Source organism: Lepus europaeus, chromosome 6, assembly GCF_033115175.1.
Source record: "Lepus europaeus isolate LE1 chromosome 6, mLepTim1.pri, whole genome shotgun sequence".
In the NCBI taxonomy this organism is placed as follows: Eukaryota; Metazoa; Chordata; class Mammalia; order Lagomorpha; family Leporidae; genus Lepus; species Lepus europaeus.
In genome coordinates this window covers 101,374,420-101,391,445 of record NC_084832.1, presented here as the reverse complement: position 1 = coordinate 101,391,445, position 17,026 = coordinate 101,374,420, and the positions used below count along the sequence as shown (strand labels likewise).

General features: G+C 40.6%; 1 protein-coding gene across 22 annotated transcripts in view; it reads right to left on the bottom strand.

The window, feature by feature from the left end:
* PARP11 (poly(ADP-ribose) polymerase family member 11) overlaps window positions 1-17,026 on the bottom strand; it is a 48,631-nt gene that overhangs the window by 22,632 nt on the left and 8,973 nt on the right. For 4 of the 22 annotated variants that reach the window (XM_062194778.1, XM_062194794.1, XM_062194781.1 and 1 more), the window contains exon 2: window positions 496-623. The exons of 13 other annotated variants lie outside the window; for them this stretch is intronic. The gene's annotated coding sequence lies outside the window, so the exon portion shown is untranslated. Of the gene's footprint in view, window positions 1-495; window positions 624-12,446; window positions 12,601-16,311; window positions 16,470-17,026 lie in introns of those variants that run through there. 5 more of the 22 variants (XM_062194785.1, XM_062194796.1, XM_062194779.1 and 2 more) reach the window with 4 other exon arrangements.

Below are 17,026 nucleotides of genomic sequence, written 5' to 3'. Positions count from 1 at the left end.
ACTGCCTTATACTTCATTATCAAGTATTGATTATAATTTTAACTATACCAATTAACTCACATACATATGACCTTTGAAAAGTGTTTAAGCACTTGTAGGTAGATATTTTGATGAAGAAGTCAGTAGAAACTGAACAAAGAGGCTAGTTCAGGAAGATTAAACTTTATATGGAATGCGCCTTCCTATCCTTATTCTTTCAGTGCACTAAAATTATTCATTTAAATCTGCACAACTAATAGACGAGAACAATGTCCTTGCAAAAACACAACATTCATGATAAAGCTGAAGACCTTTCTGATCATCACTTCCATCTCTGAGACCTCTCACCTGCCTTCTCTCCAAGGTTGGCCAATGCTATCAATTTACCATATAACTTTTAGACCTTGTCTAGGCCATGGGTCCCTCCCTACAAAATGGAAAATTAAAGGTTGCCTCCTCATCTGGATGTTATTAGAACAACAATGAAATAATGTAGGAAAGTATCAAGTACAGTACCTGACTGAGCTCAATGAATGGGCCTTGGTATCTTTTTAAATTTTATTCATGTTTGGAAACTCTCTCCAAAGAATATTTATTATTATTTTCTGGTTTTTATTTCTTCATGTTTTAAAGTTGATTGGCTGCTAAGAAATGAAAAACAGAACACCCTAGGATCAAGAACTTCAGGTTCAGGACTCCCTATTTACCTTACATATGTAACTAGATAATAAAGACAATGGTTTAACATTTCAGATCAAGTGCCCAGTTAAACATTCACAAGCTCTGATTCTCGTTTCCATCATTGGTCATTTTACTTCACTGAGACAGAAAGAGACACACAGAAAGTAAGAGTGACCGGAATTCAGTTTTTTCTTCTGAAAATAACCAGAAAATTTTAGAAAGATGAGTTTGAAGCAAACAGTTAAGATAAATATTTAGCTTATGCGTTCTTTTTTCCACTAAAAAAAGAAATGCAAATAAGAAAAGAATCCTTTATAGAGCATAAGCACAACATGTGTGCTCTGCTACTTTGCACTGTCCTTAAGACCTTACTTTAAGCCAGATGACAAGCAAAAGTGTTCTAAGGAAGTCCTTCAGGAATTCTTCGTAAGCAGCTGTGGGTGGGACCTGGGGAAGACCCCTCTTATTTTCATCCTATTTTAGAGAGGCCAGCACTACAGACAGGGAACATGATGTTGAACACACCTGAAGCACTTCAAATTTTCTAAAATTCTTTGTTTACACAACCTTTTCCTCCACAACCCGACAGGCAGGTGAAAGAAGTCACTATCTTCCACTTAAAGTCAGGAAAAGATCAAAGCACAGAATAATACCAATTTTCTGTCGAGCATCAGAGTTAGCAAACAGATTAAAGAAAGCCCAAGGCCTCCTGAGCATCGGTTCTTCCCCAATTTACCAAGCTCCACTGCCACGTTTTCACAGATGAAGAGCTATTCCTTCTCTCTGTTGCCAAGCGTAACTTCATTCCTTTGCTTCACAGATGCACTGTCTTTCAAGACTCATATTGAAAAGAATGAGAAAACCTATTCTGGAGACAGCACTAAGGGTGTGACCAAATGACCACTGGAATAGTATGAATATGAGCCATGAAGTTGCACCACAGCAGGAGACCTACCAGTCTGAACAGAAGAGGGAGGAGACAGGAAGATTTTACAGGATGGGACCACAGAGCTACATTCAGCTGCAAATACATGCTACTCTTCAAGATACAGGAAGAAGGACACGGAAAGCAATTTGGAGATCAACACGCTTGCCTCCTTGGTTTAAATGGGGGGCAAAAAAGGAAGGGTTTTCACCCTGCTTTCAAAAAGCAGAATGGCATCTCCCAAAACTAGGAAAGCAGGACCACCGAAAGCCCTGGGGGTGACACCACAACTACAGTGGGTCCAGAATTCAGGACCTTTGCCCCAGTGGGTCTGAAAGGCAGATCATCCATCCAGATTATAGTAATCTGCAACCTTAAGATCTCATGGAGCTTGCCTGGGACCAGTCATTCCTTTCTTCTTTCTCTCCCTTTTGTGCTAGAAGTCTTTCCTATGTTTACTTCACCATTGTATTTCAGAACTACATAACTGTTTGGTTTCACAGCCAGAGGGGAATTTGTCTCACGATGGGAAAAAAAAAACAAAAAAAAACCTTGAGTCTCATCCATATCTGATTTAGGGATGGCCGGCGCCGTGGCTCACTAGGCTAATCCTCCGCCTGTGGCGCTTGCACTCCAGGTTCTAGTCCTGGTTGGGGCACTGGTTCTGTCCCGGTTGCTCCTCTTCCAGTCCAGCTCTCTGCTGTGGCCTGGGAAGGCAGTGGAGGATGTCCCAAGCGCTTGGGCCCTGCACCTGCATGGGACATCAGGAAGAGGCACCTGGCGCGTGGCTGTGGTGACCATTTGGGAGGTGAACAAACGGAAGGAAGACCTTTCTCTCTCTCTCTGTCTAACTCTGCCTGTGAAAGGAAGGGAGGGAGGGAGGGAGGAAGGAAGGAAGGAAGGAAGGAAGGAAGGAAGGAAGGAAGGAAGGAAGAAAAACTTTGGGGATGACTGAGATGGGACAAATGCCAAATGCATTTTGCATGCAAGAATAACATGAATGGTGTGGGACAGAGGCAGAATGTTTGTATGTCCGCAAAATTCCTATGTTGAAATTCTAATTCTCAATGTGGTAGTTTATCAGGGTAAGATTTGGGGAGGTGACTATGTCTTAAATACAGAGTCCTCACGAATGGGATTAGGGCCCTTCTAAGAGACCCCAACAGCTCCCTTCTCTCTTCTGCCATGTGAAGACCAAGCAACACAGCTGTTTATAACCCAACAAGCAGGTTCTCCCCATTTACCAAAGCTGCCAGCACCTGCATCTTGGACTTCCAGCCTCTAAAACTGTGAGAAAAAAATCTCTCGTTTATAAGCAACCTAGTCTATAGCATTCTGTTACAGCAGCTCAAACAAAGACATATACATGTTAGAACAAAAGACAACAGCAAAAAGATCATCTTAACACATACAGAAAATGAATTTGACAAAAATCCTATAACTTCATGATTAAAAAAAAGTCATCAATTAGGAATAGAGGGAGAACTTTCTCAACTTGAAAAAGAGGATTTACAAAAAATCCACAGCTAACATCATAATTAATGTTCGAAGATGGGATATTTTCCCTCTAAGATTAGAAACAAGACAAGAATACCTGCATTTACCACTTCTATTTAAATTAGTACTGGAAGTTCTAATCATGGTAATTATTTAAGAAAAATAAAATGCAACTAGATTAGAAAGAAAGGGGTAAAGCTATATATACAGTGACATATCTTTGTGCATAAAATTCTTAGGAACCCACTATTAGAACAAACAAGTTCACAAAGTTTCAGGATATAAAAATCAATATAAAAATTTCTGTATTTCCATACATTAACAAGGAACATTCAAAAGATAAAATTAGGTGCAGGTGTTTGGCATGGCAGTGAAAACACAACTTGGGACCAGCACATCTTAGAGTGCCTGGGTTTGATTCCAGCTCTGCTTCCAATTTCAGATCCTGCTGTGCACTCCCAGGGAGGCAGCAGGAATGGCCCATGTACTTGCATCCCTGTCACCTACACAGGAAACACAGACTGAGCTCCAGCTCCTGGCTTCAGCCTGGCCCCATCAGGCTGTTATGGACATCTGAAGAGTGTACCAGTGGATGAAAGATCTGTCTGTCTCTCTAGCTTTCAAATAAATTTAAAAAGAAACTTTTAAGATGAAATTAAAACAACCCCTTTTTGAATAACACCAAAAATATAAGAATATTTAGGTATAAATTTAACAAAAGATATGTAAGACATGTGCACTGAAAACATCATTACACTACTGAAAGAAAATCTAAATACAATTTTTAAATTCCAAGTTCATGGATCAGAAGACTTAGATTTAAGATAACAATACCTCCCAAATCTAGATTCAATGCAATCCCTATTGAAATTCCTGCTGGTCTTGTTGCAATAATTCACCAGGTGATCCTAAAATTCATATGAAAATGCATGGCTCACTAGGCTAATCCTCCGCCTGTGGCGCTTGCACTCCAGGTTCTAGTCCTGGTTGGGGCACTGGTTCTGTCCCGGTTGCTCCTCTTCCAGTCCAGCTCTCTGCTGTGGCCTGGGAAGGCAGTGGAGGATGGCCCAAGTGCTTGGGCCCTGCACCCCATGGGAGACCAGGAGAAAGCACCTGGCTCCTGGCTTCAGATCAGCATGCTGCGCCGGCCATAGCGGCCATTGGGGGGTGAACCAACAGAAGGAAGACCTTTCTCTCTGTCTCTCTCTCTCACTAATTCTGCCTGTCAAAAAATATTAATAATAATAAGTTTACTTCAGTGCAAAAATTTCTGAAATCCGTGCACAGCTTAATCACACAATACATATTTTCCCAGACTGGAAAATGACCATTATGCCTAGCGAAATAAGCCAGTACCAAAAAGAAAAATATCCTATGTTTTCTCTGACTTGTGGTAACTAATATATACAGTACAAAAAAGAAGTAATGTGTATAAGTGAAACTGAGATTTGATTATTGTTTATAGCCTTTGTCTATTCTCTTGAGGAATCGTGTTTTTTCTACTTACTACTTGTTGAATTGTTTATGTAATGGATTAAGCTTGTGATTATAAAGTAAACTAAAAGTATATCATTGTAAAAATTGAAAGAAAACAAGAAAGGAAAGAGAAGAGAGGGTATGAGCAAGGGAGAGAGGGAGGGTAGGGTGGGATGTGAAGCATCATTATGTTCTTAAAACTGTATATAAGAAATACATGAAATTTTTTCCCTTTAAATAAACTTTAAAAATGAAAATGAAATTAAAAGACAGTGTAGACTGTGGACATGGTAAAGGCCTCCTTGTGTATATGGTGTAGCCTATTACTCCTAGGGCCATGATGAAAACAATACGAGGTTAAATCAAGCACAAGAGAAAATGATGCAATCAAGAAATGTGGTAATCCCAAGATGTTTGAGGTTGCTGCAGGCATCATACAGGATACTGTTTTACAGTCACCTTTATTTTTATAAGCAGGAGTACACTCTATATAATGACAAAAAGTATAGTAAATTCATTAGCCAGCAAAAGCCATTTAGCATAAGCAAGTAAATAACTGGATGTGCTGTCCTTCTGTATGACTGGCACCACCACAGACTCCTGAGCGATGCACTGCACTATGATGCTGTGACAGCTATGACACCACTAGGAGGCAGAGATTCTTCAGCTCCATTAAAATCTTAAGAAACCACTGTTACAGGGCCAGCACTGTGGCACAGTGGGTTAATGGCCTGGCCTGAAGCGCCAGTATCCCACACAGGCACTGGTTTGAGATCCAGCTGCTCCACTTCCGATCAAGCTCTCTGCTACGGCCTGGGAAAGCAGTGGAAGATGGCCCAAGTCCTTGGGCCCCTGAACCCACGTGGAAGACCTGGAGAAAGCTCCTGGATTCTGGCTTCAGATTGGCGCAGCTCCAGCCATTTCAGCCAACTGGGGAGTGAACCGTTGGATGGAAGACCTCTCTCTATATATATCTCTTTCTCTCTCTCTCTCTCTCTGCCTCTCCTCTCTGTGTGTAACTCTTTCAAATAAATAAATAAATCTTAAAAAAGAAAAAAGAAACCACTGTCACATATGTGGTCCATCTGACCAAAATACTGTTATGCAACAAATACCCTTACTCCTCAGACTTAAAAAGGAACGAGGTAGTGGTAAAATGCTACCTGGGTGAATCTTGAAAATATTTTGTTAAATCAAAGTGTAGGATGCAAAATATCACAAACTGTATAATTCCACAGAAATGCTCAGACTGGGCAAATCTAAAAAGATAGAAAGTACATACTAGTGATCTCTTAGGGCTCACAAGGAGAAAGGGTTGTGACAATTAACAGACAAGGAGTGTGGGGAGGGTGGTAAAAATATCGTAAATTTAACTATAAAGGCTGTACCACCGTGCGAATCGATGCCAGCCACAATCTGGAAAAACACAACCCCAAACACCATAAAACCCTGAATGACAGGATCCCAAAAGATCAAAATCTCTGAAGCCTAAAATCCCCAAAATCACAATCCTAAGAGGTTAAAATTCTGAAAGCCAGAATCTCCAAACTTGCAATTCCCAGAGCAGACAAAAGGGGGCCACCTAAGGAGGAGAGAAAGCTGACTTCTGGGGAGGGATTCTCCATGTGATTGACACAGCAACAAAACTGTTAAAACAGTGTAAAAATATATCACTTCCCTGCACTGGCATTCTTCCCAACTGATCAAACTCCAGCAGCTTTTAACGAATTTAAGTCACAGCTGCCTAGGCCAGTGAAATGACTGACTGATTCAAAACTAATTGTGCACAATGGAGTAAGACACACAATAGCTCTGCCGTTTGATCACTAGTACTGCTTCTGCAAAATCTGTGGTCTGAATATCAGTGCATTCATATTGAATTTCCACATAACCAAAACAACATGGGAACATGGCACAGAAGATGAGAAAACGCTCGTCAGTATACTGTCAGAAAAATTACAAAAAGAACAGTGCCAAGGAAAAAAATTAGTTGTAAACATATTCTTTAAGGAAAGTTATGCCCTAAAGCAGCTATTCATTACAATACAGAGCTTCAAAATACAACTAATGATCATGAATGCTGACCATGAACTATCTCCACGCAACTGCTCATAATCTATCCCCATAATACACTTTCTCATGTCTGAATGTTCTTTTCAGATTGGGGGTGGGAGAAGGGCTGGTTTTCTTTTAAAAATATTTTACCCAACTGTGTTAAATTGTCAACATTACAACATTAGTTTTTTATAATTTTCTATGCTATCTAAGTATTTCATCTTTATTTTTAATACTGAGGGTACAAATTGTATAAAGACTTTTGAGTTCTAATTCATTTTATATATTATTTTGAATTTGACTCAGCGGAAAATGCATTATCACAACACGGACTTCACATGTAAGAATTACAGGTATATATATAAACACTGAAATTTCTTCAATAAAAGATGCCCTTTTTGTACATCTGTACATCAGTATATGTGAAAGTAAACTGTGTCACTATCATTAGTGTATCTGAATGTTTATGCTTACAAAAATACCAATGCTATTGTTACCTATTTTACTGGGTAAAGTGGCCTTTGAAAAACTGTCATGTCTTGGGGCCCACACTGTGGTGTAACAGATAAAAGCTGCTGCCTGCAGTGCCGGCATCCCATATGGGCACCAGTTTGAGTCCAAGCTGCTCCATTTCCAATCCAGCTCTCTGCTGTGGCCTGGGAAAGCAGTGGAAGATGGCCCAACTCCTTGGGTCCCTGAACCCTTGTGGAAGACCTGGAAGAAGCTCCTGACTTCGGATAAACACAGCTCCATACTTTGTGGCCATCTTAGGAGTGAACCAGTGGATAGAAGACCTCTGTCTCTCTCTTTCTTGTCTCTACCTCTCTGTAACTCTGCCTTTCAAATAAATAAATAAATCTCTATTAAAAAAAAAAAAAGAAAGAAAGATGAAAGAAAATGTCATCTTGTTTTCCTGTTTCTCAAAAATCCATTTTGGAGCCTGCATTGTTCACAGCAGATTCAGCCATTGCTTGTGATGCCAGCATCCTATATCCGTCCCAGTTGCTCTGTTTCTGATCCAGCTCCCTGTTGTTAACTGTGCTGGGAAAACAACAGATGATAGCCCAAGTACATGGCCCCTAACACCCACATGGGAGACCCAGAGGAAGTTCCAGGCTCCTGGATTCAGCCTGAGTCAGCCCTAATAGTTGCAGCCATTTGGGGAATGAACTAGAAAATGGAAGAGCTCTCGCTGCCTCTCCCCCTTTGTCTCACTCTTTTAAACAAATAAATCTTTTTTAAAACTAAAATATCTTTTAAATAATTTTTTTCATTTCTTCAAGAATCATATTTTTGAGATTTGAATCTTTCAAGATTTTAAAATTTAATGATTTTTGCCGGCGCCGCGGCTCACTAGGCTAATCCTCCTCCGCCTTGCGGCGCTGGCACACCGGGTTCTAGTCCCGGTCGGGGCACTGATCCTGTCCCGGTTGCTCCTCTTCCAGTCCAGCTCTCTGCTGTGGCCCGGGAAGGCAGTGGAGGATGGCCCAAGTGCTTGGGCCCTGCACCCCATGGGAGACCAGGAGAAGCACCTGGCTCCTGCCATCAGATCAGCGCGGTGCGCCAGTCGCAGCGCGCTACCGCGGCGGCCATTGGAGGGTGAACCAACGGCAAAAGGAAGACCTTTCTCTCTGTCTCTGTCTCACTGTCCATTCTGCCTGTCAAAAAAAAAAAAAAATTTAATGATTTTTGATCTTTTAAGGTTCAACATTCAGGATTATTGTTTGGGATTGTTTCTTTCAAGATTATGGACCAAATCTCCTGAGAATACATTTTAAAATATTAAAGCATATACTTTGAGTGGATGACTTGTATAGCATGTGAACTACATATCAATAAAGCTAAATCTTTGGAAAGCCAATAAATCAAGAATTTGACTCCTACACAAAGTGAAAGTATATGGCATTCTGAATACGCACTTTAAAGGCAAAGATTCTGAAGGAAACAACAAAGAAATTCTAGAAAAGGTTAGTTGCCTGAACATAGAAAATAGATGAAAAGAAAAGTCCTACAAAAGTATGAACAGATCACTTGAAAGGCATTACAAGGTCTTTAGAACAACGCTAGGCCAAGTCAAGTTCTCTAACCAACTCCCGTTCTGCCAGAAACGTGGCTCTGAGACCACAGCATCTTTCACTTTGCCACCAATATCATGAAGAGTATTATGAAGTCTTAGTTTCTAGACTTTGTAGCAGAAAACAACAGGCATATTTTGGAACAACTTGATTAAGGTATATCTGACTATATACAACTTGGTAAGTTTTGATAACATGGATACACCTGTGAACCATCATCAACATCAAGATGAGGAACATATCCATCATCCTCACAAGTTTCTTCATGCCTCTCCCCTTTAGGCAACCAGTAATCTTCTTTCTATCACTACAGACTAGTTTCCATTGCCTAGAGATTTATACACATGAAGTAATACTGTATGTACCCATTTCTCTCTGGTTTCTTTAACTCAGTATGATTATCTGAGATTCCTCCATGCTACCATGCATATCAAGCATCAACTCCATGTTATTTCTGAGCAGTAGTCCACTAAGAGAACATATATTTATATATTTATTGTATTTTTATATGATATATATTATATTTTATATTATATTTAGTTTGTCTACTCACATGTTTATGGATACCTGGGTTGCTTCCAGTTTTTACCATTACAAATAAAGGTGCTATAATGTTTACCTGCCAATGCACAGCCACAGGTTCACAGAAAAATGTAATTAAAAGATAATACACATTTCCACAAACTTCTTGAAAACCCCTAATAACAAGTCTTTGTATAGACATATCCTTTCTTTTATTTGAGTAAATACTTACAAGTCCAATAGCTGATCATATGAAGGCTGTGTTTATATTCTTTAGAAACTAAAAAGTAGATGTGTCCTTTTACCTTCCCAACAGCTATTTGTAGGAGTTCTAGTTGCTCCACATCACCACCAAGACTTGGTATGACCAACAGTTTCAATTAGATAGATGTGGAGTGGTATCACCTTAAAGTGTTAATTTACATTTCTCTAGTGATCAATGATGCTTAGCACCTTTTCATGTACTCATTTCCATCAGCTTGCCTTCTTTGATGCAGTGTCCAGATCTTTACATCATTTTCCAAAAAAAATCAAGTTATCTTCTTTCTCAAGATTTGACAGTTCTTAATACACTCTGGGTAGAGGATATATGCTTTGGGGCCAGCACCGTGACCTAGCGGGTAAAGCTGCTGCCTGTTGGTGGCCCGGCTGCTCCACTTTCCATCCAGCTGCCTGTTAACAGCCTGGGAAAAGCAGGGAAGATAGCCCAAGTGTTTGGGCCCCTGCCATCCACATGGTAGACCCAGATGACACTCCTGGCCTTACCCTGGCTAGCCCTGATGTCACAGCCATCTGGGGAATGAATCAGTAGAAAGGAAGATCGCTCCCCCCCACTACCATCAACTCTTTCAAATAAGTATATCTTTTTTTTTTTTTTTTTTTAAGGTGATACATGTGGGGTCAGCGCTGTGGCATGGCAGGTAAAGCCACTACTGCAGTGCCGGCATTCCACATAGGTGCCAGTTCAGGTCCCGGCTGCTCCTCTTCTCATCCAGCTCTCTGCTATGGCCTGGGAAAGCAGTGGAACATGGCCCAAGTCCTTGGGTCCCTACACTTGCGTGAGACACCCAGAAGAAGCTCTTGGCTCCTGGAGTCCTCTCTCTCTCCTCTCTCTCTCTCTCTGCCTCTCCTCTGTGTGCCTTTCAAATAAATAATTAAATCCTTTAAAAAAAATGATGATACATGCTTTACCAGTATTTTCTCCAATCTTTGACTTTTCATTCTCCAAACAATGTGTTATGCACAGTGGAAGTTTTAAATTTTGATGATGTCCAATTTATTGTTTCTTCCATGGAGGTAAGAAACCTTGGCCTAACCAGTGCCACAAGATTTTGTTTTCTCCTGGAAATCTGCAAGCTTTAGGTTCTACATTTAGGTCTATGGTCCACTTTTAATTTTAATGTAGTGCAAAGTGTGAAGTTTTCTTGCAATTCATATTATATGCTCAACTTTTTTCACTGAATCTTACTTTTATAGAGAAAGTAGTTATCTACATATTTGTAAATCTGTTTTGATTACTTTTAGTTTTGTATTAAGTATTTTTTTTTTTTTTAAGATTTATTTGAAAGTCAGAGTTACACAGAGAGAGAAGGGGCAGAGAGAGAAAGAGGTCTTCCATCCAATGGTTCACTCCCCAATTGGCCACAATGACCAGAGCTGCGCCAATCCAAAGCCAGGAGCCAGGAGCTTCTTCTGGGTCTCCCATGAGGGTGCAGTGGCCCAAGGACCTGGGCCATCTTCCACTGCTTTCCCAGGCCATAGCAGAGAGCTGGATCGGAAGTGGAGCAGCTGGGTCTCAAACCAGTGCCCATGTGGGATGCCGATGCTTCAGGCCAGGGCGTTAACCCACTGTGCCACAGCGCCAGCCCCTTTATTAAGTTTTTAAATCAGCTGGTGTTAGCTCTTCAACTTTGTCCATCTTTTTGAGAATTGCTTTGACAATTTGAGGTCCTCCAAATTTTGATTAGTATTATATTAAATCTATCTGGAGAGACTCTGTATCTTAATAATACAGATCCATGAATGAGTTATAACTCTTGATTTAAGTCTTTGTTTACTTTTTTCAACAATGTTTCATAGTTTTCAGTGTGCAGATCCTGCATGTCTTTTATGCATGATTTCATATTTTTGAAGCTACTGTAAATGGAATTGCATTTTACATCAACTTTACTATATGTTGCCCGTTTAAGGAGATAACACTGATTTTTGTACGTGGGTCCTACATCCAACAATCTCACTAAACTCATTTATTACTTCTAGGAGCTTTTTGCAGACTCCATCACATTTTCCATGTATGTATCATATTACCTGAATATAGACAGCTTGCATTCTTTCTTGTAGAATGTTGCTTGTTGTTATTTCTTTTCCTTGCCTTTTCGAAACTCCAATATAAGTCTGATTAAAGAAAGGGCATCACTGCCTCATTCCTGGTCTCAAAGAGAAACTACGCAGTCTTTCACCATTAAGTTGATGTTAGCTAAGTTTTGAAGATGTTCATAATGCCAAGAGTCTCTACAACCCTCAGGGTTTGCCAGAATTCATAGGCCTCAGAAGTTATTGTACTCATTACTATATTACTACAGTACAGGATACAGAATAAAATGAGAAAAGGAAAAAAGCAGATGGGTGAATTCCAGAGGAACCCACGTACAAGCTTCCAAGTTTCCATTCCCAGTGCAAACACACTGGACACAATTCTCCCAAGTAAATACGTGTGACCAACAGGTGCAAAGTGCTGCTACCCGAGGAAGCTCACCTGAGCCTAGGTGGTCAGGGCTTCTACTGGGAATCAGCCACATGAGCAAGTACGAACTGTTACTGAAGCACCAAGACAGAGAGCAAGTGATTAACATAAATCATACTGCTCATAAAAACTATCTGGACAAACTAGCTTAACATGACTAAGACCTCAGGTATACAAATACATTCTTATTAGACAAAACATTCCAAGAGCTTATTTTCCTGGAAATGGGCGTAGGACCATCACAGAAATAAGTTTTTCTTGGGAATGGGCAGAATTTGAGCAGCCCTGGTCTACTGCTGAGTTAATCCGCTTTCATACACCCCTTATCAGATTTAGAAAGTTCTAAAGTTACTGAGAATTTTAATCAGGAATAGATACTGAATTTTGTCATATGTTTCTTCCACTTTAGTTGTTTATTTGAATTACAATGATTGTTATGCAAATATTAAACCAACATCGAATTCTTGAATAAACACCCTTTGTTCATGAATACCTTTGCTAGATTTCATTTGCTAAAATCTTAGCTCTCTGCAACTATGTTCCTTGCATCATGTTGATCTGCAGTTTTCTTCATTGGTTTTAATATCAGGATAATTACAGCTCACAGGATGAGTTCAGAATCACCTCTCCCTCAATTTTCTGGAATTCTGTAAAAAATTAGAATATTTCTTCCTTAAATATTTAGTACAATTTACCAGTGAAGTCATGTGGGCCCGAACTTTTGAAAGTACTTTATTTCTGGCCGGCACCGTGGCTCACTAGGCTAATCCTCTGCCTGCGTCGCCCCCACCCAGGTTCTAGTCCCCGTGGGGGCGCCGGATTCTGTCCCGGTTGCTCCTCTTCCAGTCCAGCTCTCTGCTGTGGCCTGAGAAGGCAGTGGAGGATGTCCCAAGTGCTTGGGCCCTGCACCTGCACGGGAGACCAGGAGAAAGCACTTGGCTCCTGGCTTCAGATCGGCAGCGCAGCAACGGCCGTAGCGGCCACTGGGGGGTGAACCAACGGAAGGAAGACCTTTCTCTCTGTCTCTCTCTCTCACTGTCTAACTCTGCCTGTCCAAAAAAAAAAAAAAGTACTTTATTTCTACTATGATCTTAAATTCTTTAAAAGACACTGGGCAGGGCTGGCACTCTGGCGCAGCAGGTTAATTCCCTGGCCTGAAGCACCGGCATCCCATATGGGCTTCCGATCCAGCTCTCTGCTATGGCCTGGGAAAGCAGTGGAAGATGGCCCAAGTCCTTGGGCCCCTGCACCCACGTGGGAGACCTAGAAGAAACTCCTGGCTCCTGGCTTCAGATCAGCACAGCTCCAGCAGTTGTGGCCAATTGGGGAGTGAACCAGTGGATGGAAGACACCTCTCTCTCTCTCTCTCTCTCTCTCTCTGCCTCTCTCTCTCTATGTAACTGACTTTCAAATAAATAAATAAATCTTAAAAAAAAAAAAATAAAAGACACTGGGTTACTCATGCTATCTATTTCTTCTTGAGTGAGTTTTGGTAGTTTGTGTTTCTCAAGGAATATGTTTGTTTTATCCAAGCTGTCATACTGATTTACATAAAGAATTCATAAAACTCCCTAATTTTCCTTTTAATGTTAATTATCCTGTTAACACTCTCATTCTCAATATTGGTAATTTCTGTTTTCAGCCTTTTTCTTGTCTTGTGAGAGATTTATCAATGATATTGGTGTTCTCAAAGAACCAGCTTTTGCTTTCACCAGTTTTCACTGCTGCTTCCTGTATGAGTGATCTCTGCTCTAACCTTTATTATTTCCTTGCTCTTCTTGGAGTTTGACTTGTTCTTTCCCCAATTTCTTTAAAAATGAAGCTGTGGTCATTGATTCATGATATTTCTTCTTTTCAATATGGGCATTAACTTAGCTATAAATTTCCCTCTGCTGTTTTAACAGCAGCCTACAAATACATTGTACTTTTTTTTTTTTTTAATTTGACAGATAGACAGTGAGAGAGAGAAAGAGAGAGAGAAAGGTCTTCCTTCTGTAGGTTCACCGCCCCCCCCCCCCAAATGGCCGCTACGGCCAGAGCTACACCGATCCAAAGCCAGGAGCCAGGTGCTTCCTCCTGGTCTCTCATGCAGGTGCAGGGAACCAAGCACTTGAGTCATCCTCCACTGCCCTCCCGGGCCACAGCAGAGAGCTGGACTGGAAGAGGAGCAACCGGGACTTGAATTCGGTGCCCATATGGGATGCTGGCGCCACAGGCAGAGGATTAACCAAGTGAGCCACAGTGCCAGCCCACATTGTACTTTCATAGTTTGCTTTTCTTTAAAAAAATGTATTTCTTAAAGATTTATTTATGTATTTATTTGATAGGCATAATTACATAGAGAAGAGGAAAAAGAGAGAGAGAGAGAGAGAGCAAGAGAAAGAGATGTCTCCCATCCTCTGGTTCACTCCCCAAATGGCCACAATGATCAGGGCTAGGCCAGCCTTAAGACAGGAGCCTGGAACTCCATCTGGGTCTCCCATATGGGTACAAGGGTCCAAGCACTTGGAACATTCTCCGCCACTTTCCCAAGCCCATTAGCAGGGAGCTGAATCAGAAATGGAGCAGCCTGGACTCGATCCAGGGCTTGTACAGGATGCCAGTCTAACAGGCGGTGGGCCCTATCCACTGCACCACAATGTCAGTCCCTTCCTTTTTTTTTATAGCTGACCCACAGACTACTTTTAAATGTATTATTTATGTAACGAATACGTGGAGATTTTACAGCTACTTTTTTTGTTATTGATTTGTTTAATTCCATTTTGGTCAGAAAGCATATCTTTAAAATCATATGATTTGAATTCTTTTAAATTACTTGTGACATGTTTTATGGCCCAGAATACCATCTATCTTGTTAAATGTTCTCTGCATAGCTGTGGGGAAAAAAATACATGTGTCAACTATTGGTAGGTAGTATTTTCTATAAATGTCAATTAGGTTAAATTGGTTGATAGTGTTGTTCAAGTCTTCTACATCACTGCTCATTTTCTATCTACTTATTCCATCAATTATTGAGAAATAACTACTGAAAACTCCAACCTCAATTAGGGCTTTCTGTATCTCTATTATTTAAGTCTATAAACGCTGAGGACTATTACTGATTGACCCCTTTATCATCAGGAAACAATATTTGTACCTCAAGATACCATTATCTCTGAAATATACTTTAATAGCAACATACAACTCAACTTTTCTTTTAATATAATTAACATTGTGTATATGTATTTAGTTTTATTCTATTTATCTTCATATTAAAGTGTTTCTTGTAGACAATTTACTTATGTTTTTCATCCAATCTGATAATCACTTTTTAAACAATGTTTTAAAAAAGATTTGATTTACTTATTTGAAAGTCAGAGTTAGAGAGAGAGGTAGAGGCAGAGAGAGGCAGAGAGAGAGAGAGAGAGAAAGGAGATATCTTCATCCACTGGTTTACTCCCCACATGGCCACAAAGGCTAGAGCTGGGCCAGATTGAAACCAAGATCCAGGAGCTTCATCCATATCTCCCATGTGGGTGGCAGGGGCCCAAAAACTTGGGCCATCCTCTGCAGCTTTTCTCAGGCCATAGGCAAGGCTTATATGGGTTGCTGGCATCATAGGCAGCAGCTTTAGCCAGCCAGGTCACAATGCCAGCCCAGACAATCTCTTTCAATTGAGGCATCTGGACCACTTTCATCTGATATAATTATTGACATGGTGATATTCAAGTTTATCATTTTGCTATTTGCTTTTTTTTTTTCCGATCCACTGTTCTCTGTTACCTTTTTAAAAATCTTTTTTATATTATTTTGGATTATTTTCAGGATTCCATTTTATGTCATTTGGTGGATATAACTGTCTATACACCCTCATTTATTTCTTCACTTTCTTTTTTTATTTAGTTATTTATTTATTTGACAGGTAGAGTTACAGACAGTGAGAGAGAGACAGAGAGAAAGGTCTTTCGTTGGTTCACCCGGTGCTGCGCCGATCCGAAGGCAGGAGGGGGGTCCTTCCTCCTGACCTCCCATGCGAGGTGCAGGGCCCAAGCACTTGGGCCATCCTCCACTGCCCTCCCGGGCCACAGCAGAGAGCTGGACTGGAAAAGGAGCAACCGCGACTAGAAACTGGTGCCCATATGGGATGCTGGTGCCGCAGGCGGAGGATTAACCAAGTGAGCCGTGATGCCGGCCCTATTTCTTCACTTTCTATACACTGACACACACTCTACCTTCTCACCCAATCTCTGCCACTCCCCCACCACTTAAAACCAACCAAAAAAACGCTTGCTAGGATCTCTAATGAGTTTTACACTACTGAATCCAATGCTTATTTTTCAATTCTCATCTTTTTGATCTCTCAATAAATGTCAGCTTACCCTGTCCTGAATTAGTTCTCCTCTTGGTTTCCAGGACATCATGTTCTCCATATCATCTCATATTTTTGTTCAAATTCTCAATCTCCTTTGCACCTTGAGTTCTACTCAGCCTATAACTTTCAGAGCTCCTCATTTCTCAGTCTCAGCCCCTCTTCTTTCTCAGCACACCAAAGCATGGACGTCAGAGATTAAGAAACAGTGCATGGCATTTTCAGAGGCAAAGGGAATGAAAGAAAAATTTTCACATATAATTCTGCGTAAGATGAATGATGATTCACCACTCACTGTAACAGCCCATTATTCTGAGTTGGTCAGCTCATACCAGCTGGCATTCAGTAAATATGGTGGAGGAAAACCACATAAACTTGCACATCACTTCCATACAAAGCACAAAATCCATTTGCTGTGTTGATAAGGACAGAGAAGAAAACAAGATAAAAGAAGCATCCCTCAGCTAAACAGATACAGTCTTAAAACTGCTGAGAAGCTTATCAATTCAAATTCAAGGTCAAATTTTATGCCTGAGGAAAAACAATCTATTGACAAATTTATTAAATGACTCTAATGGACATCACATACCAGTACTGTCAACAGCACACGATACAGAAGAACAAATACTATCACATGAGTGTTTCAGCATAAATTTTGTTTTACAACTAGACAAACTACTTGTAGAGGAAACACCAATCAGTCCTTTCTCTCTCTCTTGCGTGCA